At 42.3% G+C, this 25,397-nt stretch overlaps 1 protein-coding gene across 4 annotated transcripts in view; it reads right to left on the bottom strand.

Moving 5' to 3' along the window:
• The window catches only part of LOC109040363 (uncharacterized), a 148,525-nt gene that overhangs the window by 69,680 nt on the left and 53,448 nt on the right, over positions 1-25,397 (bottom strand). Inside the window, exon 2 of one of the 4 annotated variants that reach the window (XM_072304113.1) lies at positions 22,268-22,403. The exons of 2 other annotated variants lie outside the window; for them this stretch is intronic. The gene's annotated coding sequence lies outside the window, so the exon portion shown is untranslated. Of the gene's footprint in view, positions 1-16,966; positions 17,124-22,267; positions 22,404-25,397 lie in introns of those variants that run through there. One more of the 4 variants, XM_019056277.2, reaches the window with a different exon arrangement.

Genomic DNA, 25,397 nt, shown 5'->3' with positions numbered 1-25,397 from the left:
TTCATTCTGGACTTATTATAACACAATACAGATTTTAGAAAAATGTAGAAGTAGATTCAATACTTTGATTTTACTCACCCGTTGAAGATTGAGTTCGATTCCTTTCTCGTAGCGATCGAAAAGCAGACGACAGGAGGCAGGTCGGTAAACTTTCAATTAATGAACTTTTCATTCTAAAGAAAAGCCGGGCATAAAGTCACACAAGCCTGTGTTACGTCACCTAAAGCACAGGTGCTACCCGTCTCCCCTGTTGACATCCCCTTCCCGCGTACCTGTACTCGCGTTTTAATCCTTATTTGCGCTTTCGCTAGAGTTGACCGCCCAAAGGTTCCAAACTTTCAATGTTGTATTGAATTTATTATAATTATTAGTTTTAGTATTGATTCCTCCAACGCAAAAAGACCCGCTCCCCGAGCTGCCTTCATTATACAACCCAATCCAATAAAGGGATGGTGCTTAGCATAGAAAATCAACTTTCTGTAAATATTGCCATTTTTGACAATTTTAAATAAAGCCGTGTCAAACACAAAAAATATCGAAATTTTTGAAACAAGGTACCTAATCTTATTGTAAATTTTATGTACTTTCACGTGGTTACAGTGGTTTTTTGATCAGACCCCTCTAAAATGCTTAAAAATTAGAAAAATGGAGCTAAAAATGGACTTTTTTCAGAAAAGCGTCAGTTTTGATCCCAGAAGAAATTATCCTACCGGCAAATATAATTACTTGAAAGGATGTTGAACACACTTTTCTAGACCGAAATTTAACGTACTTTTCAGTTACATCATTCATTTTAACTTTAAAGCTCATTTTAAAGCGATAAAATCTCAAAAATAACTAAAAAATTAAATTTCATCAATTTTTTTTTTAACTTTTTTAAAACCAAAATTCAGTGCTAGGACCCCTCAAAAAGACTTTACGGCAAACTTCACTAGCCCTATGTTATAGAAAATTTTATGAACTTTTCATTTCTTACCTTGTTTTTTTTCTTAAACTCTTTTCAACACGTAAAAAATAAGAAAAATCGCGGGAAAATTTTTTTCGGGCAAATTGCAATTTTTTTCAACATTGCCTCCGCATTTTCACGAGAGACGCCAAAATTCAAATAAAGGTACATTTCTTACATAAAATTTTATCAGCTTTTTGATGATTACCATGGTTTCATGAAAAAAATTGTTTGCAGTCATGAAAAACCACAAAAACCTGAGAAAAAGCCTTATTATTCAATAATTTGTAAATTTTCACCGTCTCAAAAATTGGCTTCTAAGTACACTTAAATACCTTAAAAAATTTATTCATGGACATTTTTTTAACTTCCATGTGCTATTACATTGGTACCATAAAATTTACTTCAAACAAAAATTACTAAACTTAAAAATTTTGAGTATATGTTAAGAAAGTGGTTCGTAACCGAGCAGCCGGATTTTCCAATAGACAACTTTAACGCCATATCTAACCCTCTTTAAAAAATTCAAACCAGTAATTTCAGGTATGCAATTTGTTGGAAATTTTATGCTCTAAACGATGATTACCGTCGTTGAATCAGATCCTCAGTTTCCAGCTGTCAAAAAGCCGAAAATCGTTGAAATTCTGAAATTTCTAGAGAAATCAGTTTTTAGCGTAATTCCCTTAAATACGCTTTTCAGGTACATGTTGTAAAATTTAAATGAAAACCAGGGTGTTATTTGTCTTGCAAATTTCATTACCTTTCTAAAAAGTATATATAAGTTATACTTTTGTCGAAAAATAATTGATCAAAAGCGCTGGAAACGGAAAAAAACAGCTGAATTTGTAGTTGAATATTGACTTCATGCTTTTGAATGATTCGTCTCACAATGAGGTCATATAAGATGAAAAGGTAAAATGAATGGGTATACTTATGTAAAATTTAGCGTACTTTTCAGTGGTGCCGTTGTTTTTAACCTTAAATTAATTATTTTGACCTAAATTCGGTCAAGAACGCGAGAAATCGTGAATTTTCAGCAGATTTTGCCGGTTGTTGTTTTTAAATATTAAAATTCGGAAAGAAAAAAATAAGAAAAGCCTAAGTTTTGTATATGATTCTTAATCAAAATTTTATGATCTTTCAAACTAATGCCAAATTTTTTTGGTTTGACGCATTATTTTTGAGTTATAAAGGGAAATCCGTATGTACGTCCTCTTTGAAAATTGCCGTAAGCCGCCATTTTGAAAAACTGCGATTTGACCACTTTCCCGGTGGAATTTTTTGGTAAACTTTTTTTTCTGTCTTATTGGGTACCTACAGACCCTATATACCAAAGGAAAAGTTTGTGCTAATTTGTCCGAGGTAAAAAGCTAGATTGACTGGACTATACGTGGAACCTACAGCCATCTATAGACAAAATTTCATACTTGATCTATTATAGGAAATGTAGGGGCAAGGAAATGTTTAATAGATAGGGTAATTTGTTTATTCAAGCCGTCACCATTTTCACGTAGTTTCACTTTTTCAGTACATTCCCAAGAAATTCAGTACCTCCTCGACAGAAAAATTTCAGTACCTCCAATTGACGAAATTAGAAAAATTTCAAAAATTGGAATTTTTCGCTCGGATTGCGCCAAAAATGAAAACAATTCCGGACCTCCTTGCGGATTCTCCGCACTTTATCAGCACTTCTGGACCGCCCTTAAAAAATCAGTACTATTTCCGGACTTTCCGGATATTCCAGACTTGTAGACATCCTGTAAGAACTTTTAACTTTACAGCCACTTTTTCGATCAAAATTTTTAGAGAATCTGCGAGAGACAATGGACCACAGTTTGCAAAATCATCAATGAAATCAGATATCTGGACATAGAAACTAATGACACATATTGATGGGCAGAAAAAATTCCGGACCTCCTTGCGGATTTTCCGCACTTTATCAGTACTTCCGGACCGCCCTTAAAACTCAGTGCTATTTCCGGACTTTCCGGACTTGTAGACACCCTGCTTATAGTCTGACCGTTTTCCAGACTTTCCCGCGCACGGCAGTCCCATCTCGAGCGACCACCGGGCGACCAGCGGAAGGGGGAGGGCCCCAGATTGAATGGCTCCTTCGCATCTCGGCGAAGATGAGCCCATGCTAAAGGGGGGCCGGAAGGGGGTCCCGGGGGAGGGGGAGGGTGGAGTCCATCACCGTGTGTTGCAGACACTTAATAACACATTTCACAGCTGAGAGGGCACAGCTCCAGCTCCGAGTCCAACCGGGCTCCAGTATTTCTTCTGTGATAGCGAAGAGAGCACTAAGTGGATTTCTGTATGAGCCATGATTAGCACATGCTGTTATGTGTCTCGAGGCTCATCCCAGAATGCACTTACTGCTCTCTTCGCTATCGCGGGAGTTTTGGAGTCTACTCGGGCCCGGCTCGGCTTCTATGACTTGAGTCGCCATCGTCGTAAGAAGTGCCACGCAATGTTGCCACAACATCCGCGGCTGAAAAATGGAGATGTTGCATGTGTGAGGCATTTGCGATTTGACCATTGATTCTTACGTAAAAGTTCGCGAGAGACACGATGGTGCCACTGGTTTTCTCTGAAATCAACTCCCAAGCTTTAAAAAAAGCTCTCAAAGTGAGGCCAAAATGGAGGGGATATCCCACCCTACCCTGAGAGTGTACCTCTACATCAGGACAAACTCTCCATGCAAAGATAGGGAGCAAATACATTAGCAGGGCTGCCACTTTATTTAGGGACTCCAAAACTGAAAACACGGCAACCCTGCTAATGTATTTGCTCCCTATCTGTGCATGGAGAGTTTGTTTTGATGTAGAGGTGGACTCTCAGGGTAGGGTGGGATATCCCCTCCATTTTGGCCTCACTTTGAAAGCTTTCTTTGAGCTTGGGAGATGATTTCAGAGAAAACCAGTGGCACCATCGTGTTTCTCGCAAACTTTTACGGAAAAATCAATGGACGAATCGTAAATCCCTCACAAATGCAACATCTTAATTATGGTCACGACCTACAAGGACCGAACTTTGATTTCTATGGAGCAGGCAAGTTTCCGTTGAAGAGGAAAATAGTTTTCGGTCATAGAAATCTAGGCTGCACACCGGAAATCAGAAATGGATTCGTTTTGTTTTTACCCCTAGTCTAAAAGACCCAAAATCAGTACATCGAGCACAGCACACGGAGAAAAAAACTTCGTGCATGGGACCCAAAGTTGAGGTCGTATGGATCTCTGAAGTTTTCGGATCACGTATCTAAAAACTTGAGGTCCAGCTGCCGAAGTTCGGGTCAGACATCGAGGCACTTCGGTATGTACCGGAGTACACATCTGAAATGTGTGACCCGAACCCTTCGGTATATATCGAAGTACTTCAGATGTCCGACCCAAACTTCGGCAGTTGGACCTCAAGTTTTTAGATACGTGATCCGAAAACTTCAGAGATCCTCAACTTCGGGTCCCACGCACGAGGTTTTTTTCTCCGAGAGCACAGAGAGTAACTCCACCGCAAAAAACGACCGGTGGACGGTCTCCGAGAAACGCATTCACCAATAATGCTCAATGTAGTCAATGTGCATCGCACTGGTCGACCGTTGCACCGATTTCGGCGTCACTGTGCCACACAGTAGACCTAGTCAATATGATAACTTGGACAAAATCTGAAAACTTTAAGAGCTCATATTTTTAAAAATATGAAATAAACAAGTTTGAAAGTCGTTTCATTGGTTTTTTCGTGAAATTTACTTTCAGAACACCGTGTGTGACCAATATGTGACAAAAACATCAAAATATGAAATTTTATCCAACAGTTTCCTGTCCGACCTTTTCTATTACCTCGGGAACCAATCAAAAACGTATTCGCATTGTCTTGACTCTCAGTATAAAGGTACTCTAGGTATACCTTTCCCTTCACATTCGCTTTGGCTCGGCTCGGCAGCATGAAGAGGACCGGGTCGGCTAGCCGGTCGGTCGGTGCTGTACCCTCCCGCCAAACCGGTCCCGAAAACCGGCGCGTTCCGGACGCACACACACACAGCGATATGCAAATCTGGCACCCCGGCCACGGAGTCGGTGTCGAATGAATGGGCTTGGGCTGGATGCTGGAAATGGCACTCAACCTACTTACGACCTCCCCCTCCCCCTCCCCCGATCTAGAGGCCGAGATGCACCGCACTCGCACCTTCACCACCACACTGACACCGAGACGGGTTGTGAGTTACCACTCCCGGGAGGGGGGGCCGGGTAGGGGTCCGGGGGGTCGCCCCGGGGCACGCGATCAGCGGCCGGCCGACGTGCATGGCGCGGCGACGCCGAAATCGGTGCATCGGTCGACCGGTGTGATGCACATTGCGCATTGGTGAATGCATTCCTCGAGGACCGTGCACTGGTCGTTTCTTGCGGTGAGGAGGATTGTCGTATACTGGAAAAAAAAACACATTGGGTCTAGAGTCTGGACTCTTGAAACACTGACAAGAAAGAGGACTCTTGATTCAATCAGATTTAAGCTTGAATCGAAAGGAAATCCGCTCAAATTAAGAGGCTTGGTTCTTGATTTAAGCTTACATCCGATTGAATCAAGAGTATTTTTTCTTGTCGATGTTTTTAAGAGTCTGGACTCTAGATCCAATGTGTTTTTTTCCAGTGTGATAGCGAAGAGAGCAGTGAAGGCAAAAATAAAGTTTTTAGAAAACGGCCTCAGGAGCTTCTAACCGGAAAATTTTATTGAAAGAAGCCTCCGTTTTCTGTTAAATTGCCGCTAATCGTCCGAAAGACTCCCAGAAATCGTTGGGATGATTAAGAATCGACCGATTTTATTTAAATTACATAAAAAGGGTATTTTTCATTTTCGTGCTAGGTTATTGTTAGGCAAGACAGCCGCTACCTCCTGCAGGCTTTCGTGGTTACGGTTTGGACACACAACAAAGACGCATTTTCAGGTTAGAAATTCGCGTTTGTGACATCCATAAACCACGTTGTCTCAACTCTCCTACGAAGAGACTCAGGACTGATTTCGTGGGTATTTCGTTCTTGAGACAATCGATATGTTGCAGGAAAACAGTCAAATATTCTTATTTGATAGCTATACGAAAAACATTCAATTTGTGTAATCTCTATTCCCGTTTGTGACATCGACGAGCCGCGTTGTCTCAACTCTCTCTATGAAGGGACTCAGGACTGATTTAGTGGGTATTCCGCTCTTGAGATAATCGATATGTTGCAGGAAAATAGTCAAATATTCTTACTTGATAGATTATACGTAAAACGTTCAATTTGTGTAATCTCTATTCCCGATTGTAACATCCATGAGCCGCGTTGTCTCAACTCTCCCTAAAAAAGGACTCTAGACTGATTTAGAGGCTATTTCGTTCTTGGGATAATCGATACGTCGCAGGAAAATATTCAAATATTCTTACTTGATACTCTGTTTATCAGGTTACTTTGCGAAAACTAGGCGTTTGAACGGATCTGATTTTTTGCTGATCTGGAGGCTTGAATCATCAAAACACGAGTTTATGACTAGCGCAACTGACCTATTCTCGGTTTAACAAGAAGCGCCATTCACTTCGAGGAATACTCGATGGGCCGATTCTCATCTCACGTCGATGGGTCGGTATTCTGGCCTCTTTGGGTATGTCTCGGTCGGTGATACCCGCATCCCACGAGGCAGGACGGAATCGTGTATGAAGCCCCGTTCACACCGAGGCGCAAATTAACCGACACTACAGACTACACCCCTCCCCCTCCCACAGCGTTTCATTATTCGCGGTGGAAAAGTTCCACTTGTGGAGAGAATAATTGCAATCTCAGTCCTTTGGGTGCAGAGAAACGATGTCATTTTCTGATTGGTCTTCGAGTTTTAGGCTTTAATGGTAGCCTCTCCAATACTAGTTTTGGGCTAATGTGAACAAACAAGACGGCGACAAAATAGACAAAGATGTAAGAAAAAACACTAAGAAATGGCCCGAAATCAAACATGTCTTGACTCTAATCCGGGTTGCCACAGAATTTAGAAAATGCAATTCCCTGACACATTTTGGTGGAATTCCCTGGCAATTGAAGATGTGACGGATGGTTAAGAAGGCGTGATTGAAAATAATTTTTAAGCAACATTTTTTTGTTCGAAACCTCAAACCCATACTAGAAAGCAAATGATGGTGATTTAAAAAATTTTCCCTTACACTATCGTCATTTTCCCTGACATTTCCCGGGTTTCCCTGACTTTTTAAATTTCCTGACTTTTTGAATTTCCTGACTTTTCCCGGTTTTCCCTGACCGCGGCAACCCTGTCTAATTGAAATTTTTGGAACTTTTTGGCTTTGTTTTCCTTGCGAAATGGTGTGGACCCAGCATCATTTCACTACCTTGATAAGGCTATAATTTCCCAATTTCAAACTTTGAACAAATTTTGATGGACATTTTCGTCGGGAACGACACTTTTTCGGTGATTGTCATAAAAGGAAATTTTGCAATACCTGAAGTATCATACGACGTTCTGCCGTAGCACCGTAGAATAGTATAGAATCGTGTTAGAGCCTCGTTCACACCGAGGCGCAAATTAGTCGACTGTAAACCCCCCCCCCCCTTTCGAACGTTTCATTATTTGCGGTGGAAAAATCCCACTCGAGAGGCCGCGGTGCATGGATTGAACGCGCTCCGCACAATGGAGCGAGTCGAGAGAAAAATTTGGACAAGAATCTTAGGACTAAAACCAGACATTTTGATGTTAATTTTGTCAAATTTTTAGTGTGTGGGATGTTTCTGGTAGAAAATTTGACAATAAAACCAATGGAACCTTTTTGCAACCTAACATTTCACTTCGATAAAGAAAGGCGCTTTTAGTTTAAATAATGTCCGACCTCCCCCATGATCTTGATCCTTTGTGCGCCGGGGACGAGCCGAACGCAGACGCCTAATGATGTAATGTAGGCCGAAACTAATTCGCCTATCTTCCGGTTCTTTCGCTGGTTTTTTCGCGCAAGTTGCGAGGTGCATGTCCAGCGGATCGGATGCCAATTATTAGAGCGGGGGAATTCGGATGATGCGCGGTTGACCCACAGGCGGAGGCGAATGGACGAGTTGGCAGAAGAACTAGGGACAAGTAGTGACCCTCCACTAGGATCTTGTCGATGGTGGAAGCTTATACTTTCGGGACTTCAACATTCAACCGTTGACCTACCTACTTAGTTGATGGTTATTAACAACGTGTTGGCAAACAAACCAAAGTTTGGGAAACTTGTATGACTCATGACGTCACCCGAAGCTCATCATTCACCAAGTAGGTAAGTCAACCGCCGGAAAAGGAGTGATGACTGTCGATCCCTTATAATTGTCCATAAGTAAGTGTTGGATCCCCGAAAGTCAAAGCTCCCACCTATTACCGACAGGCCAGTGGAGGGTCTCTTGTCTCTGGGAAGAACACATCGTCGGGCTGATCGTTGAAATGGCAATGTTGCAAACTTCAGTAGCTCCATCTCTTTTGCAATAAAATGGATTAAAAACTGAGTGAGCGCATCGGGTGAGTCTGTAACACACTCCTAACTTCACAGTCTACGGGATAAATATGCGTTTTTTAAAGCGGCTTCCCCTTCTCCCTCTTCTTACTTTAGTGGCTTTTACTCCAGTTGAGGAGCTTACAACCATCTAGAGACATTTAGGATAACTTTTTAGGAATAGGATTCATTAGGTGTAGGGTAAGCAATATTTGCGGGTGGATGTTTTGAAGAAAAAAAGGGTAGGATCTAGAAGACCAACACCATTTTGACATCCTGCGACCCCTCAAGACAACTTCCTATACCATCATTAGAGTGGGTCTTGGAAAACATTCAATGGGATATGCTAGGTATTTTGAAATCAGAAAGAAAGTTGAATTAATTAAGCATAAACTAGTCACTCCCTCCCGTTTCAAACCAAAAGCGATACCACGGCACACGTGTACAGGTTTAGTGTTAGAGGGTGTGCTGCCCTTTTGGGGCCTATATATTTTGACATGTCCACACTCTCCCTATAGAGTCCCTTTATACCCAGAGTTAAGACAACCCGATTATCAGCTGACTGGCAGCCGGCCTTGGCTAGCCATGGAGGCCGAAACGAGTGCACCCAAACGAACGATATTGAGGGATAAGGACCAGGAATCCTGCGATGTCTGTCACACAAAAACAACATCAACAAATTGATCAATTAAAAAGAAAATGAGATTGGTTTGTGAATAATTTCTTAATCTATTTCATTTTGGACCGATGGAAATAACAATTTACTCTTGACAATCCACAATTAGGTAATATTTTCATTATTCTTGTTCACACTCGAGGTACCGCCATCTTGGTGCACTCGTTTCGGCCTCCATGAGCGAGAACCAATCAGAATTGGATTTTTTTTAGGCCACTTTCAGCCCAACCCTGGCCCAACCAAAAGTAAGTTGTCTTAACTCTGGGTATAAAGGGACTCTATCTCCCTATACAGGTGCTACCCATGAAGCGGGCCTTATAGAGGGCGCAAAAAGCCCTCCGAGATTAGGGCCGCGTGGCGACCAGGGGCTTCCTGGTTACCCTGCGGTGCCGACTCGGAAAGGCGTCCGGCAACGATGCACCTGTTTTCCGATACCGTGGGAGGCCGGCCGGGCGGCGAGTAAAAAGCGATTAACCTCTTGTTCATACAGGCCATTAAATCCGCGCACCGCGGCGGGGGCGGCGGCGGGGGAAAAGCAAAAAGCGAAGAAAACTCTCGTTGCACGGCCGGATCACCGTCGCCTCCTCCTCACGGGCCGCATTATATTTCAATTTACTCCCGGCCATCATTTTTGACCCAGAAACCGCGCGCCGCGACGCTGGACGCTCCGGGCGCGCGACGTCGCGACGCCCGCGGTGGGTGACGTCACCGGCGGCCCCATGACCGCGATCTCCGGATTCCCGATTTGTTTACTTTTTTATGGGTTGCCCCGTGCGAGGAGTTCGTTTACGACTTTCGGACTTGTGCGAATGGAGCTCTTGCGAGAGTGCACAAAAGACGCTTTTAGTGGTACGTCACAGTCTGTATTGGTGGTATCGAATAGATCATTGGAAAAAACAACCGCTTGGATCTAGAGTCCAGGCTCTAAAAAACAATGACAAGAACGAATTCTCTTGATTCAATCGGATTTTTGCTTAAATCAAGAACACAGCCTCTTAAATTAAGCGGATTTCATTTATATTCAAGTAAAAATCCGATTGAATCAAGAGTCCTTTTTCTTGTCAATGTTTTCAAGAGTCTGAACTCTCGATCCAATGTGTTTTTTTTCCAGTGTATCGAATAGATCGAATTCGATAATGGTTCGATGAATCGTTCGGTTCAAAACAATAGAACACATAACCTCGAACAAAAATTATTGTGTCTCAGCGGGTAGATTATTGAAATTGATATACAAAACTATAGACGAGAAAGACAAACGGGATGTGGAAAGATCCTATATTGATGGAAGAGGGTGGTTACAATGGGCAAATGAGGTAAGTACGGGACTGACTAGCGGCAACCCACGAGAAATCCAATAGTAAGTCCATCATTTTCTCCTTTCGTGAATAGGAACCAACCATTTCAACCAACTACGGGCTGATCAGTGAAATTGATAGACAAAACGGTAGACAAAGAAAACGCAAAAGAGATCCTATAATTGAAATGAGTGGTTCCTATTGACTAAGGGAGAAAATGATGGACTAACTATACACTGGAACACATTGGATCTAGAGTCCTGACTCTTGAAAACATTGGCAAGAAAAAAATACTCTTGATTCAATCGGATTTTTGCTTGAATCAAAACGAAATCCGCTTAAATTAAGAGGCTTGGTTCTTAATTTAAGCTAGATTCTGATTGAATCAAGAGTACTTTTTCTTGTCGATGTTTTTATGAGTCTGGACTCTAGATCCAATGTGTTTTTTTTTTCCAGTGTACGGTCTCTCACGGGGTGCCGATAGTTGGTCTATTACTTACCTCCTTTATCCACTGCAACCACTCGTTTCTACTAATCGAATCCTTCTATTTCCCTGTTGTCTTTTATGTCTATAGCTTCGTCCATCAATTTCAAAAATCAGCCCGCTGACGCCCTTGCTCCTCGGCTCGCTGACCAAACAAGAGAAACCCTCTTCGGATTCCGTCAGAGCACACACGCAAGTCGCCGCGACGGAGGTGAACACATCAAGTCGCGCCGGCCGTTTCCTCTGTTCCATTCCACCGACCGACCGACGCGCGACGCTTTTATGGGGCAATAGAGTACGGAACAATGTTCGCTGAACTTTCGCTCGTCGACGGCAAAAGTTTTATTGACCGATTCCGCCGGGAAACTAATCTCTCTGTTCGGCTCGGAGCTTCGAGCTTCAGTTCGATCGAGGGTTCGCTACGATGCCTCGTTCTATCGTACTAAAGCAGAACGTCACATAAGGATTTGAGTGTTGCCAGATTTCTGTCAACGGACCACTACACTGGAAAAAAACACATTGAATCTAGAGTCCAGACTCTTAAAAACATCGAGATGAAAAAGTACTCTTGATTCAATCAGAATCTAGCTTAAATCAAGAACCAATTCTCTTGATTTAAGCAGATTTCGTTCTGATTTAAGCAAAAATCCGATTGAATCAAGAGTATTTTTTCTCGTCAATGTTTTCAAGAGTCTGGACTCCAGATCCAATGTGTTTTTTTTTCCTGTGTAGGTACACTAGAAAAAAAAATCTCTAGGATTCAAAGTCTTGACTCTAAAAAAAAAAATTGACAAGAAAAAATACTCTCGATTGCTTGAATCGACAGCCAGCAAGCTGATTTTGGGAATTGATAGACAAGGCTATAGACAAAGAAGACAACAAGTTACCCAAAACGACCCAAATAACCATAAACACGGGAATATTTAACTGTACACTGAAAAAAAAAGTCGCTTGGATGTAGAGTCCAGACTCTTGAAAATATTGACACGAAAAAGTACTCTTGATTCAATCAGATTTTTGCTTAAATCGAAAGAAAATCCACTCAAATTAAGAGGCTTGGTTCTTGATTTAAGCTTAAATCTGATTAAATCAAGAGTATTTTTTCTTGTCGATGTCTTTAAGAGTCTGGACTCCAGATCCAATGTGTTTTCTTTCCAGAGTGTTTAATAAAATTTTACGTTCAGACGCTCCCATTTGCTTAAAACACCATATTTGCACTTACGACTCTCTTCGTTAACACCATGTCGGCAGAATACCTGCAGACTGATTGTTGAAATCGGTGGACAAAGCTATGGAAAAAGAAAACAAAAGGTATATGGAGGGTGGAGGGGTCCTATTGGTGGAAACGGATGTTGCAATGGACAAAGGAGGTAGGTAATAGACTAACTGTCGGCAACCTACAAGAGACCCTATAGTTAGTCAATCATTTTCTCCCTTGGTCCATAACAAACACCCATTGTAACCAATAGAATCGCTCCATACTCCCTAAGTCTGCTTTGTTTATAGCTTTGTCTATTAGTTCCGACAATCAGCCCACAGGTCTCTTAATCTACGCGGATTGCCTTATGATCCAAGCAAAATCCGATCGCAAAATATTCACGATTTGCCTGTAAAATTGATGTAACATCAGGAGAGATTTGGCAACGTCTCAAAGTCCGTAGACCGGCAGTGTTACCACTACATTGTAGGAAACTGCCGAGGCACGACCAGAGGGATAATCCGTGACGTAGGATTGGAACGACGACACACAGCTGGGATCTTCGATTCGAACACGTGAGTAAATGTCGAAAGTTTTACGAGAAACACGTGGGTCGAAACGATAGAATTGAAAGTGAACTTGGAGACTTGGGGAAAAATAGCTGGAAATAAACTTGCAGATGCGTGAGAAGCGGAAGATTAGAGACCGAATCAACTGTTTCTGCGCAAAATTTCGCTAAAACGACAGAGATTTGGTCTGAAATCAGGTCCGAAGCTTCTGCAAAGCTCTGAATGTTTAAGGAAGTCGACTCCAAGTGCGAAGATCACATTGGCGGATCCAGCAAATTGGCAACATTGTTTTCCTCCATTTAAACCTATGGAAATATATCGATTCTTGGAGGGGCCAAGTGATTTGTCAGGAATCGATTATTTAACATGGATTTAAACGGAAGGAATCCGGTTTTGCCAAATTGCTGGATCCGCCTCTGGAGGATCAACGTGTCTACTAAAATTTCACTTCGTTTCCTCCTGATTTCCCTTGATATTTTGAATGATATTTCTTGATGTTTTGGGCGAGTGAATGGGTTAGTTGCGCTGGTCTCAGAATCGTGTTTAGATGCTTAATTCTTGTCGATCGGTTAAAATATTAAGATCCGTCCTTTCAGCAACTTTCTACGTTCAATATTAACCGAGATATCGCGCTTTGAAAAATTTAGTTTACGACGTCATCCACCGCGGTGGTGACACCCTTGGTTTCATCGGAGTTACACGTTGAGTAACCAGTGCAAATGTGACGTCGTTTTGTCATTGATGACAAATTCAGATTTCTTCGAATGCAAAACACTTATTTTAGGTGATGATGGTTATCTATCATTGAATAAAATGTTTAGGAACGATTTTTGCATGATTAGGAAAAATTGTAAAATTATTTTTTACTTTAATAAATTAGACATTCAGCTTTATTTTCTCTTGTCTCTCCACGGCCGTGTATCCTCCCAGCATAAATGATTACACGCCGTAAATTGAATTCGAGGAATGCTTGGTGTAATGGGGAAAGAGAATATTGCAGTTTGCATTTAGTACACGAATAAATAGAAAAGAGCGATTAATGGTTCCGAGGGATTTTCATCGAAATGACGTAACATAACACACAAAAGTATAACAAACCCTCTGCTGTATCCTACCCCGCAACCCTTGCCCATGCAACCCTCCAAGCGTTACCTAATATACAGCTGGTGCCTAACTGGAGGAAATTCATAAGAATCGGGAGCGGAGATAAAATATTTCTCTCGAGCCCGACAAAACGAGAAATTACACAATCTGTTCAGCAGAGCAAACAGTCTCCAACTCCAAACAGAGATGTACAAATCAAATAATACAAACTTGGGTTGAAAGTGGAAGGAAGTACAACCCTTTCGCGTTAGCAAACATTCCCACAGCAATTACGGAACCATACTTGCCCTACGACGAATTGCCAGCAAAGAATCGGGTAGAATTTAAACAGACGGAAAAAATCTAAATTTAAAGTTTTGAAACACAAATTACGTGCACTACACTGCCGTGCTAAGGAAAAACGCTGTATGGACATTCGATAGTTGCCAAATTTCCTTCAATAAATTGTTTATTAGGGAGGAAAATTATGAATACTTTCCCTTGAAATTTTCAGGAACTTTAGGTGAAATTGCGAACAATATCTGAGAAATTGGAAGAAAAATAACCATAAGTTTACCAGGAAATTCGTGTTTTATCAATCAAAATTTGGCAACGCCTGAAGGTTCATACGGCGTTTTTCCTTAGCGCGGCAGTACAGTGGAGAAGTCTGACGGGTTTGGCTAATGGCGACTTGATTACATTTCACGTTCCATATATTTCCTCTCGAGTTTCGTGTTTTCAACAGAGAGCCAAACAAACGAAGTTTCCCGAAAAATCGAGCAAAATTTTGAACAGAAATTGCACAGTGAAATTGAAAAATTGAACACTGAAAAAAAAACTCCAGCCCTGGAGGCCGTACTTACGAGCTATATGGACACCGGTCCGCGTTCCGGGCGTAGCAACCGGAACAATCGGCTCCAGCACCCGTAACTTTCGGCCTCTGATCCCGGAACGGACGGACGGTACGTCTATTCAGCCCGTATCTTTTTTTTTGTAGGATTTTCATCTTATGCTTCCGGCTATAGGTTTGTCCTCTCTCAGTGCCAAATTGTAAATAACCACGTAAACCCGTTTTACAAAAAACTTTTCAATTTTTCGTAACTTGGAGGAGGGTCTAAAAACATTTTCGATCTCTAGACCAAAAGATATTAATTAAATAAGGAAATCATCTTTTAGATTTATTTTTCTTTCTCTGAGTAGTTCATTGCGAACATAGATATATGTAGAAATTGCGCAATTCTCGCAAATAGGACCACCTTTTGTATAATGAGGAACTCGGATTTCTGACTCATCCATAAAAGCATAGGGAGCCTTCGCAGGGAATAATGAAAATCGACGGCATTAGTGCAAAACCACGTAACCTCATAGAAGTGTTTCAAAATGTTCGCTCTTGTTTTATTTTTTTGGGAGAGAAACAAGTCGACTTTAGCTTGAAATGAAGAGGAATAATCAAGGAGTTTTTAGTAGATTGCGTTTCCTAGTTTTCCAAATACATTTTAAGGTATGTCATGAGGTCTGTAAATTTGAAAAAAGGAAATACGTGGTTTCGCTTTTAACCATCGATATCACTTATGTGCGGTTTCTAAAATTAGGCAGAAACAACACTTTCGCACGGAAAAATTTCCTCCTTTACTTTCCTTCCTTCTTTCTCCAAAAACCTGCCCGGACTGTTCCTTCTCCTTCCTTTTTCTGTTCTTTCATTTTCTTCCCTTTTTTCTGTGCCTCCTCCTCTCCCTTCCTAATGTTCCCTATGTCGATGGATCCTTTTGTGAATGAGCCAAGATCAATAGCTCCTAGAATTCAACAATAGAACCCGTGTGCCGTTCAGTAGCTTTAGCACAGATTTGCACATCCTGAGCAATATTGCGAGGCTCATACTTCGTTCCTACAAATGCAAAAAGTGGTTCTATCAGGCTTATTGCCACCGAAACTAGAAAATAAAATTCCCTGACATTTCCCTGTTTAACCTGACAAATTTTGGCGGGATTCCCCAACAATTGAAGACATGCCAGATGGTTAACAAGACAAAATTGGAAAGAGTTTTTAGGCAAAATTTCTTGTTCGAACATTGAATCTATTCTAAAAAGCAAATAGAGAAGATTTAACAATTTTCCCTGACACTTCCAGGTTTTCCCTGACTTTTTTCTAAAATTCCTTGACATTTCCCGGTTTTCCCAGCATTCTCTGACTGTGGCAACCCTATTCTATTGGTCCAAATAATACTGCGAGTAGGATTCTTCGGTGACGCTGTTTCAACTAGCATCACAAGATCCAGTCACAATATTGACGTCGAGCAGACTACGATTGCTTACGAAAAAGAAAGTGTGGACAAATCAAGGGATTAGGTTACTACAGAATGAAGGAATTGAAATTCCCTGACATTTCCCTGATTTCTCTGTCACATTTTGGTAAAATAACCTGAAAATTGAGGATGTATTATAGATGATTAAAAAGTCACCCGAAAGTCAAGCAAACAAAGGTGACTTGACAATTTTTCCCTGAAACTTTCGACATTTTCGTCATTCTCCCTGACAAATCCAGATTTTCCCTGCCTTTCTAAAATTCCCTGACATTTCCCAGTATTCCCTGACTGTGGGCTCCCTAAGGAGGCGCCTATTCCCTGACATTTTCCTGTCACATTAAGGTAAAATTCCCTGAAAATTGAAATTTCAAAAAGTTTTCACTCAAAATCTATTGTTTGAAACGTCAAACCTAGTCTAGAGAGCAAATAAAAGCTGGCTTGGTGAACTGAAAGGTGTCTGTGGCAACCCTGTAGAAATTGCACAATCCTCGCACCAAAGTCCTCACTGAGAGTCTATTGTTTGAAACGTCAAACCAAGTCTATAGAAAGCAAAAAAGGTGACTTGACAATTTTTCCCTGAAATTTTCAACATTTTCGTCATATTCCCTGACAATTCCAGATTTTCCCTGACTATTTAAAATTCCCAAGCATATCCCGGTAGTCCCTGACTGTGGCAACTCTGTCCTATTGGTCCAAATAAAACTGCGAGTAGGATTCTTCGGTGACGCTGTTTCAACTAGCATCACAAGATCCAGTCACAATTCTGACGTCAAGCAGACTCCGATCGCTTACGAAAAGAGAAAGTAAACAAATCAAGAGGGGGAGGGGGGGCATTAGGTACAAAGATTCGGGGGGTGGTGGAAATAAAGATACCCCAGTATCACGTGGAAATCACTTTCAAGGGCAAAGCTCGCTACTCACCGTCCAAGGGCGGGCGATCCGTGTTCCGGGCGCGAATCCTCAGCGAACGAACCCCGGCGCGATCTATACGACGACGACACTCGCGTCCGAAGGCCGAACGTCCAACGCGCGAACCGAGAACGTCCGCGGGCGGCGAGGTTAGGAAAAGCTCTGCGCGGGCTCCTGTCGCGGGGTGCGGCCGCGCCACGCCGGGGTCCCCGCCGAGGTTGCGCGCGCGGAACCGGGGGTCGAGGCGGGTGGGGGGTGGAGGGGGATAGAGGGGGCAGTGGGGGATGACGAGCGGGGGGTGGGTCCACGGAAGCGAGGCTAACCTGAATCGATCAGCGTGGCGGTAAGATGGGGACGGGGGGCGAGGGGGGGGGGGGGGGGGGTTGCGCCCCGCCCGGGTGAGGGGGGAGCGCGGGGGTTGTTTTCGGGGGGAGCGGGGGGAGCTCGTGGTGTCGGATTGGGCAGTAGCGGTGCAAGACGGTGCATCTAGTCTGAACTGCATTCGGATGAAATATTTTTTTTTGAGGAATTTAAAAATGCCATGACCTAACTCTCAAAATTACGAAAAATGTATCCGTACTCTCCCCGTACAGGATGATTTAGGGTTAAACGGCCAGACTGAAAAAACCGAAACACCCCCAAACCCCCTGTTTAGAGTGAGATTTCGATTTTTTTTTAGATTATTTGAGTTCAGGGCATAAAAGTACAGGGGAATACGTATTTTCATTAGATTTGGTTCATAACTGATGCCAAAATTCAAGAAACACGATTTTCTTCCCGAAATTTTTGGGAGGGGGGGGGGGAAGGCCGTAGCTCCGACTGGGGGCATTTTGGAAACAACTTTACACCACAAAGAAAGTCTTAATCCGACCAATAGAACACGCTCCTGCAGTCTGGCCGTGTCATTCTGGATCACCCTGTACCTAGGAATTTTGAGGTGTTCAAATGCAAGTCAAGGCCAGGGAGGCCCATCCCAGTTGAGTTGCGTCATCATGGTTCAACGATCTCCACGAAAATTGCTGTTCCTCGTATTTTGGGACTACGGAGGGGGTAGCCTCTCCCTTCATAGCTCCTGAAGTCACCCCTGAGTACCACGTTAGCATCCCCCAAGAACCCCTCCAAAATTGCAACAGCGCGACACTCACGGCCACTGGTAGAGGGCGCGGGGGGTTGTTTTCCTCGGTCGCGGACGCCGCCGCGAGGGAGGGGGTGGTAGGGGTCGCCCGGGGGTGGGAGGGAGGGAGGCGGGAAGCAAATGCGATTTAATGAGCTCACAATGTCAAGCACCTGCTTCCATTTCCTTGTTTGTTGACGGAGTGAAAATGTGTTCCGAGAAGCGCCTTCGGTAGTGTCTCCTCCTCGATGACGTCATTGAGTGCTAATGTCACGAGAGCTTTCAGCTTGTCGATTCAAAAGACGGAAATAAGCCTGCCTCGATTCAGCCGTGCTAAGGAAGAACGCCGTATGAACCTTCAGACGTTGCTAAGTTTCCTTCGATAAAAACCGAATTTTCTGGGAAAATTCTGAATAATTTGCCTCCAATTTTTCAGAGAATTTTGTTCACAATTGAATCTAAAATATCTGAACATTTAACGGAAAAATATGAAGAAATCTCTTCAAAAATACGTGTTTTATTCAGGGAAATTTGGCAACCCTCGAAGGTTCATACTACGTTTGTCCTTGGCCCGCCGCGATCGCCCTGGCTTAGCACTTATCCTGAGGGTATTAGAAGTGACACCCTCTCGGGGATGAAATTCGTTTCGTTCGGCGAGCTCTATTTTTAAAAGCGCCGCGTCGCTATTTATTCTAGGAGGTTGTAAATTTAAAACAAACACTACAGGCGCGTTGTATCCAGCCGAAACAATTTTTCAGGGCGGAAAATTACACGTGGCCTTCCTCGGGAAGAGGTACTTTAGAGGGCCATCTTTAAGTGACGTGGGGATTTTTATTAGTTTTTTCAACCACTCCTTTCACTCCACGTCGAGTGAATGTCAGGTACTGTTGAGCTTTCTTTAAAAATGGCTTCAGGTTAGGACGAACCTCCCCCTCACCCTTTCTTATTCATTGTAAATCGGCGCTCCGCGCTATATCCAATACAAAGTACACAGTATTTTTGATCAGAAAGTATGTTTCTTCTTTTTTTTTTTAAATTTCGAAAGCTTCCAAGAGGGCGCACATGTATTATTGCAAAATCATGTCTTATTTCTATTAGAAAAATCTGTGAACACATTACGAACAGGGTTGCCACCGAATCTAGGAAATGAAATTCCCTGACATTTTCCTGTCACATTTTGGTGAAATTCCCTGACAATTGAAGATATGCCCGATGGTCAAAAAGATACAAGTAGAAATAGTTTCTGGGCAAAATTTGTTGATCGAAACTTTATACCCATTCTAGAAAGCAAATAGAGGTGACAATTCCAGGTTTTTCCTGACTTTTTAAAATGCCCTGACGTTTCCCGGTATTCTCTGACTATGGCAACCTTATTGTTCGAAGGCTTGGGTTTTTTTTTCATTTTCTCATTATTCTTATTTTTTTTTAAAAAAAAATGATTCGATAGTTGGATACCTCGTACCATATCATTAAATACAAAGGGTTCTAGAAAATAAGCTTCATTCTAGTGCGACTTTTTTTTCAATCAGAGGTAGATCCAGCACTTTGGCAACATCGGATTTCCTCCATTGAAACCTATGTTGAATAATCGATTCTTGTCAGAACACCTGGGCCCTCCAAGAATCGATACATTTACACATGGTCAAATGGGGGAAAACAATGTTGCCAATTTGCTGTATCCGCGAATGGATGTATTAACCACTCCCGAAGACCGGAGGAGAGAATTTTTATCGGCTGAAAATCCTCGGGATCAGCACGGAACGTGGGGGGGGGGGGGGGGGCTGGAACAGCCCCATAACTGGAGACTATAATGAGTAGCGCAAAAAGAAGTTTAAAAAAACATCGTATGTACAATCACGCGTTGTCAAAATTCCCCCAAATAAAAACTGTATTTCCGAAAAAATTAATGAATATATTTATTCTGTATTTTCAAAAAAATTAGGCCAATCTCCGGATGAAATCCCATGAAAAATTTGAAGGAAAAAATCGATAAGTTTCTCTGAAAATTCATGTTTTACCAAAGGAAGTTTGGCAACGTCTACTGGCTTTTACGGCGTTTTTCTTTAGTGCAGGAGAGCGGTTTCCGCATTTTATCGCACGTACGACCATAAATCTCGAGGCCGGCTCGCGATGCGATTACTGCCACGGTTTCGGTTTTTTTGTCCCAGCGAAGGAACGTGGTGAACCAACAACGATTAATTCGCAAAAAAGAGGGGCGGATATGATTTTAAATCGGTCGGGGGTGGTGAAATAACTGTTGGGAAATTTTTTAGGCCGCCCTGACAAGTCCGGTCGGGCGATTTATTATTATTCATACGAGGTGACCAAGGGTGTTGACAAACTTCGGGACAGAACATTCCGTGATCCTTCCAAGTTTTTTCGAGCAAAAAAGATATAAATTCGTAATTTCTTCGATGAATGATCTAAAAAGAGAGCTTTTGCATTTCCAAGAGAAAAACTGTTAAAATATCAGAGTTGGGAGACCTGGCTCTTTTGTAAAATTTTTAGTCAAAATGCCTCTCTGCACTTTTAAAATTTTTCATCGCTTTATCTTGCATAATTTTTCAGGCTTTATTTCGTGTATATTTTACATTTAATTTTGTTAAAACTTCAAAACATTTTCTTAAAAAAAAACCCCTTCTCATTCAATTCAAACGGTTTGACGTACACGCGTTTTAAATTAAAGAGTTAAAAAAGGTTTGTGTGCAGGTTCCTGATATACGTAGTTTATTTTATTTAATTTTGTCTTTAGCATTAGGATGAGCAGTAGAACTATTTAGTATTTAGCACAATTCAGTTGCTCATTTTCCATCCCTTTTGTTAAGGATAAACATAAAAAAATTGCTTGAAATAGAGTAAAAAGGACTTCCAACTCGTACATTGATTTTAAACAAAAATTACGTTTTCAGTACTGTAGGAGCAAATATTCTACGCGGCGAAAAAATGCTTCGATTAAAAGGGAAAACCATTTTCCAGGTGGCAATATGCGGAAAAAACTATATCACCGGTTTTCCCCGGTTATCAGTCTTTTGGACACCCTGATGCCGGCGCAGACTTTTACGCTATTCAACGGGGACAATGGTGATAAGCGTTTTACTTTGAAAAGAGCAGTTTTCAGCGAGTTGCTTTTTATTCTTTCCACCGATTGAAGCAGTAGCACCCCTACTTTGATCGTCAGCCAAAAGGGACAAGGTTGCTAGCGTTGATTTTATACGAGAACACATTTTCCTCTGCTTTCATACACTTTTTCAGGGTCTCCGAGGCAGGAGGAAAAGTTTTCTGAACTTTCAAAGTTCCTAGAAAATCCAAGAGGAAGCGAATGAATTGCACTGCGCTCCTGTGTTTGTGCAAGTTCCTCAGTCTTGCGCGAACTCGTGTAAGTTAACCCATTTGTAATCAGAGTTGCCACAAAATTTAGAAACTGAAATTCAAAGAAAGTTCCCTGATTTTTCTGACACATTTGAGAGAAATTCCCAAATACTAGAGCTGTTGCATGTGTAAGGAATTTTAGATCTGACCATTGATTCTTACTTAAAAGTTCGCGAGAAACACGATGGTGCCACTAGTTTTCTCTGAAATCAACTCCCAAGCTCAAAAAAAGCTCTTAAGTTGAGGCCAAAATGGAGGAGATATCCTACGCTATCCTGAGAGTCTACCTCTACATCAAGACAAACTCTCCAATTCTCCGTGCAAAGATAGGGAGCAAATACATTGACAGGGCTGCCACTCGATTTGGGGACTCTAAAACTGAAAACACAGCAACCCTGCTAATGTATTTGCTCCCTATCTTTGCGTGGAGAGTTTGTCTTGATGTAGAGGTGGACTCTCAGGATAGCGTGGGATATCCCCTCCATTTTGGCCTCAACTTGAGAGCTTTTTTTTAGCTTGGGAGTTAATTTCAGAGGAAACCAATGGCACCATCGTGTTCCTCGCGAACTTTCACATAAGAATCAACAGTAAAATCGCAAATTCCTCACACAAGCAACATCTCCATTGCTCCATTTTCCGTCATTCTTTGTCTATAGCTTTGTCTATCGACTTCAATAATCAGCCCGCTGTTCATCCGTCGCGCGCGGATTATTCGCAGCCCCATTGACCTTTATCCGCTGGTATTACATGAGCGATCCTCCCGATGAATGTACCCCGGGACAGGGAGGGAGGGGGGGGGGGTTATCATTAGAAAGAAAAGAACAAGTTACCTATTCATGCGTAAATGCCTCGGTTACGTTGCGCACAAATGATGAATACGAGCGCGTCCGAAGAGGGAGGGCACTTACGTAACGATTGGCATCCGACTCCGGGAGTTTAATGGGATATTATTCGCAATTCGCTCACCTGAAACAGAAAACAAAACAGGTTTGTGAGAAAATGAAAAAGACGCTGTTTTGCGTCGGCGACGCGCGTTTCGCGTTCAGTTTTATTGAGAAATTGCAATACGATCTGATGGTATATTCTGCCGTGCTGAGGGAAAACGCCGTATGAACCTTCAGGCGTTGCCAAATTTCCTTGGATAAAACACGAATTTCTTGGTAAACTTATTAAATTTTCCTTCTAATTTTTGAGAGAATTTCGTTCGCAATTTCATCTAAAGTTCCTGGAAAATTTCGAGGAAAAATATTCATAACATCCCTGGGAAATAAACATTTATCGAAGGAAATTTGGCAATTCTCGAATGTGCATACGGCGTTCTTCCTTGGCACGGCAGTATTGTCCAAGTCTGATGTTTCAACTAGATTAAATATTGGATATTGCCTATAGACTATAAGCAACACAAGAAAAACAGATAACCAAGGCTAAAAAACGACAAAACATAAAGCCTGGGTCATTTCAGGGTGGTTTCAAGCCCCTCTTTGACCAAGAAACAAAAAAAAAAAACCAAAAATACAAAAATCAAAATATCTAGACCTTCATTTAGTGCGGATACAAAAAGTGAGGTCAGAGTCTAAAGTGAAGAACTTCAATTCTTGTGATCACTGAATGGGGTCTAGGTATTTTGATTTTTGTTCATTTTCTTATTTATATTTTTGTTTCCTGGCCTAGGAGGGCGTTGAAACCACCCCAAAACGTCCCAGACTTAATATTTTTTTGTGTTTTAGCCTCGAATATCCGTTTCTTCTGTATTTTACATTATTCGGACTATTTTCGTGCACTGAAAAAAAATCCGGCCGCAGAAACCATACTCACGGGCTATATGGACATACCGTCCGCGTTCCGGACTTGGAGGCCAAAAGTTCCGGGCGTAGCATCCGGAGCAATCGAAGCTACGGCTCCAGCACCCGGAACTTTCGGCCTCTGAGCCCGGAACGGACCGTAAGTCTAAAAAGCCCTTAACTCTTTTTTTCGGTGTGTATTTGTGTTACTGCCTATAAACAGGAAACTTCACAAAACATAAGCTGAAGTTCGACTCATTTGAGCAACACTTTCATCCTGCAATTTCGAGCTCTAATCCTTGCTTGCGGAAGTTCGAAATCGCACTGGATGCCTCGCGCTTCAATCTAGCGAACCTCCACCTCCGCACACCAATTATATCGGGCTCTTCATCCGTTATTCCTCGGGTGAGAAGAGAGATACATAGTACATACTTTGGAGCATACGAGCATATTTCAACTTCACATCGCAACTCTTCATTTTTGCATACGGGCCTCACCTCTTTTGACGCTACGGCCGACCTCTTTCTCGCTGAGAGACCTGGCGAGGGGGGGGGGGGAGGACAGCGAAAGAGGGGGGGGGGGCTGCACTGCAGATTCAAGTGTTTGCACTGTTACTAGGCATGGATTAAAAACCGCAGCCCAACGGTGTTTTATCGTGCGTTGTCGGATTATGACCTCGTAAAATGTGACCGTATCATTTTAATCGAGTATCAGGAACAATAGGAGAGTTTACAAAAATGCCTCTTGTGTGCTTTAAAAAACGACAATAAAGTTCATAAAAAGAACGGCGATACTTTTCACGATGAAATTTGAGGGAGTTTTTAATGATAATTGGGCTGCAGTTTGCAAATTGGAACTACTATTCAGTTGGTTATTTACTTTCGTGCCCCTATACAAATCCCTAATCTGTCTACAGTTGGCTTTACACTGAAAAAGAGCCGTACTATACGAGCTGTATAGACATACCGTCCGCGTTTCGGGCTCAGAAGCCGAAAGTTCCGGGCGCAGCACCCGGAGAAATCGAAGCTGCGGCTCCAGCACTCGGAACTTTTGGCCTCTGAGCTCAGGGCGGTACGTCTTTACGGCCCGTAACTTTATTTTTCCGTGTAGGGTCCTCAATAATTTGAAGGTACGCCGACAAACCCACAGCAGAAGAAGAAGAGATTGAGGTTATTTTTTTGTCTACAACTGAACCTTATAGATTGTCTTCGATAAGTCAAACGGACGAGATTGTATCGATATCGATTGGTTCAAAACATAGACATAGCCTCTAACGTCGATTGAGAAATCTGACGGAACGGGTTTTTGGTGATAGATTTTTTATTCGTATGAGCGATATCGACAGGGCAGCTGATTATGGGGGTTGCCCACATGAGCCGTGGCCGATGGCGGAAAATTTTGCAATTTTTCTGAATGTAGGTATAAAAAAAATTGGATTCAGAAAAAAAAAGTTATCAATGAGAAAAGGGGACAAAATTTCTCTTTCCTGAGAGTATAGTAATTTCTAATTGTGTCGTTTTCGGTGATACAAGAGACAGCATCTTTCATTAGTCGAGTTAAAAGAGGAACTTAACACGCAATTTGGTCTAGAGCTTAGCGCAGAGAAGAATGATGACGACTTGAAATGAAAAGGACAAGCCCTCGGCGCGGCGGTCGGCATGTAACACATATTAGCGCCTACAAGACTGTATGAATACTTCACGTATTGCGCCAAACACAGTGCGGTCAGGAGCGGTGGGTGTGAAACGCATAGCGCCTACAAGACTGCAGGAATACTTCACGCATTGCGCCAAACTCAGTGCGATCAGCGCGGCGCAGGGGCGGAAGTTAAAATTATTATACCACATTGATGTTTGTTCTTTCATAATTTGTTGGTTCATTTCTTGTAAATGGAGAAGCAAAGTTCCGTGAAATTTTGCTAGTAGTGTTGACAGGGCTTTCGCAAAAAATGTATTCAACATGAGTAGGTAAACGCGACTTATACACCCCTCCCTCTCCGGCACGCTCACTTGATGGTTTTTATTGATGTTTCATAACGAATGAGAAGGGGGGGCGGCAAAAAGGTAAATCTGGTCCTGTATATCGATCTATCGAATGAACTGGTCACTGAAGGAGACTCTGCAAGCAGACTATTCATGTTTTAACATTGTTGCAAACCTATTGAATGCCGAATTGCGTG

This window comes from Bemisia tabaci, chromosome 9 (assembly GCF_918797505.1).
Source record: "Bemisia tabaci chromosome 9, PGI_BMITA_v3".
NCBI lineage: Eukaryota > Metazoa > Arthropoda > Insecta > Hemiptera > Aleyrodidae > Bemisia > Bemisia tabaci.
This window is presented reverse-complemented; position numbering and strand designations above follow the sequence as displayed.